We start from the raw sequence: 3,356 nt of genomic DNA, 5'->3' as shown, positions 1-3,356 counted from the left end.
GTATTATGGATTGAATCAATGGTTTTAGAAAGAGAATGTCGAATGAAGTTAGGGTTTTGAGAAATGGGGTAAAATGCAAAAAACAGAAACTAATCTGCGTATTTGTGGAGCAGGTCTGTTAGCAGTTACTAACTGCTAACAACAAGTAAGACAAATTAGCTGTTCGCAGTTACTAACTGCGAACAACTATTTTGTCTTACTTGTTGTTTGCAGTTAGTAACTGTGAACAGCTCCAAACCACAGGTTTGAAATTTTCACGCTTACTTTTAGAAATTTTTTGAAATTTAGTTTATTTGATTATTTTTTTTTGCTTAAGTATTTCAAATTTTCTATCCTTTCATGGTTGATCTAACCATAAGTAAGGCATACACTTGTCTAGGGTGACTCATAGTTAAAAATGACATAATCTTAAAAGTTCTAGTTAATCAAGTAAACTCGTAAAAATTTATAATTTATGATTAGTTTTTTTATCAATTAAGAAACATATGACATGTCTACATTCATAATAATAATTATAATATATAGGTATGTTTCAATTATTTTTCCAAACAATCGTTAAATTTCAAAATCAACTTTCTTTAGAGAGAGTCTATTTCTTTTAATTTCTTTACTTTTTTACATTTTTTAATATATATTTATATTGATAATTTGAGTATGTTCTTTTTATGTTTAATGTTTATGAAAATTTGATATATTTTTATGTACAAATTTTTGTTCTAAACAATCTCACTGTGAGATGCTTTCCGTATATAAATTTAATAATCGAATTAATACAAATATACAATTATTAATCTATGGGTTTTCTAACTCACTTTTTTATGTTGGTTTTTTGGTATTGTTTTACAAACAATGCAGACTGTATGCTAAGCTAGCTCATCAATTACCAAACAAACCTATAATTCTCCACCATGAGCTAGCTTAGGATACAGTTTGTTAATGTAAGAATAGACTATCGAATGAGCTACAAAAATGATATGTATCTTCAAGGGCAAGAGCTTGTTAATATATATATCCAATTAAATGATTCAAATAAAAGCATTATCGATTCGTTTGGTGGATAGTAATAAACGGTGGTAATGGGAATAAAAACTAGTGTAATTTTGGTTGAAAAATCTCTTGGTTACCTTGATAGTCATGCTTGCCAACTTCAATCATCTCATTTTCTTCATAAAATTCATTCCAATGCATTACCATTGGAAGAGGTGGTATTAGGTGGTAATGAAAATTTGTGAATAAAAAACTTTTTTGTGATTAAAATTTCATTACCATCGGAACGATATGGAACTTTTGATGAAATTTTACACTATAAATCATTCTCATTACCACCATTTAATACTATAAACCAAACGGGCCGTAAGTGGTATAGAAAAGTTAAGTAGCTTTTAAAAGCTGTTAAGAATGCTTAATTCTCTTTTTATTGCTATAAACTCACAATTTTTTGCTTGATTTGAAGTTTATAAATATGAAGATAAATATAATTAAATAACCAACTCAATAGTTCATATTTTAATATATATTTGATACTTTATCACGTTCTTTACGTAAGTCGTTTTGAGTAGTTGAAACACAAGTGGATCATAGATAATTTGGATTTTTAATATATATCATAACAAAAACTAACTTAACTAAAAAATTTAAATTGATGATGGCTGAGGGCCCGAGGCCTCCACATATTATGTATATAGATGTTTTCATGATGTTGAGAGTAACTTCTAGTTATATTATACTAGTATATATTCCCGTGTGTAAGGATGTGTTAATTAGTTAATTTATAAAACAATTAAATTCGAAATGTTTGTAATTATATACTCATTCCCATTTTGCCAAATGTCTCATTTACTTTTTCTGCTATTAATTAATTATTCTTAATTTGTATTTTATTGTTAATTTATAGTAAAACTTAATCAAGTGTGATTTTGTTTGATTTGCGTTGATGTAACTCTAATTAATATTAAGAATTTATATAAAATTTAATCAAGAACAATTAAAAGATATTTAGGATGAAATAATACAATCACAAGCGTGCAAAATTAGATGAGACATTTGATTAGAATATTTATTGTGTGAGACATAATAATGAAAAATTAATTTAAAATAATTGCATAGTTGTTTATTACGTGAGACATAATAAAAAGTAAACTCACAACAATGAAGTCTTCTGAATAGGCACAACAAAGTTTAATCAATGTTGAAGTCTTGAGCAAAGCATTTTATGATAGGGTCAAATAACTCTATTAACAATAATAAAAACACAAATAATCGAAATAGACAACAATTATATGTTTATATCATTCTAAAAAATACTACAGATTTTCTTGAAATAAATTAGAAAAATAAATATTTACACAAGTCGGAGTCAGAGTCAAGTTAATTATCAAGTTTTTTCTGAAACTCGTCTTCGATTTGACTTCGGAATATACAGTCAAATTCGAATCGAGTCAGACTAGAATCAAATTTAAGCTAAATTGTCCTTCTTAGTAGATGAGCAACACCCTTGTATGGTGTACTTGTGTGATGCATCTTGTCTGCTTAAATATTTTGGTAGTCGGCATGATTAGCTTTTCTTGAAGTCATAATCCACACAATGTTCTTCGTTTATTTTTGCTTATGTTAAAAAAAATTGAAACCCTTCCTAAAAATTAAGGCTAGACTTATTTTTAATGTTAGCATATTATCAGGAAAATACGAGATGCACACACTCTATAAACCAAGATGATACGATCGTCATATGGCAATGGAAAAAAGGGCTCTAATAACTTATAAAGTATACACACCATTTTTAATTCATTGATGTGGGATAAACCATTCTAATATTGGACATTTAGAGTATAAAGCTATAAAAGTTGGAAGTATACTAATATACTAAAGTGTAATAAGTAAAGCCCATGACAATCTTATTATACCTTATAAAGTATAATAAGGTTGGCCCACTATTTTCATAGGACTTGGCTTCAATAACTTATAAAATGTGCATACTATTTTTAATTTGTCGATGATTACAAAAATTGGAAATTACTTGTCGTGGATGCCCTTCTAATTGGTTATCCACTATATTTTGTTTTTCTTTCTTTTGGACATAAATTTTTACTCTTTTATCCTTACTAAACAAGTTAGCTATTATAGTTAGGTTTTCCTTTTCATAATCATCGACGGACCAACGTTAGGTTCAAGAAGCTGCAATGCACCCTAATTATCTATTGCAAAGTGAGACCAATTTTGCAATTATTTACATTTTTAGAAAATGAATTATCTATTGTAAATTTGTAGTTTTTTTCCTTTCTCAAAAATTCTACAAAAATAGTCCAATATTTCAAAATAAATTTAAGCTTAATTAAAAAAAATTATTTGGCTTTTTT

Source organism: Amaranthus tricolor, chromosome 13 (genome assembly GCF_026212465.1).
Source record: "Amaranthus tricolor cultivar Red isolate AtriRed21 chromosome 13, ASM2621246v1, whole genome shotgun sequence".
Lineage (NCBI taxonomy): Eukaryota > Viridiplantae > Streptophyta > Magnoliopsida > Caryophyllales > Amaranthaceae > Amaranthus > Amaranthus tricolor.
The sequence above is the reverse complement of the archived record's forward strand: the minus strand, read 5'-3'. Positions refer to the sequence as shown.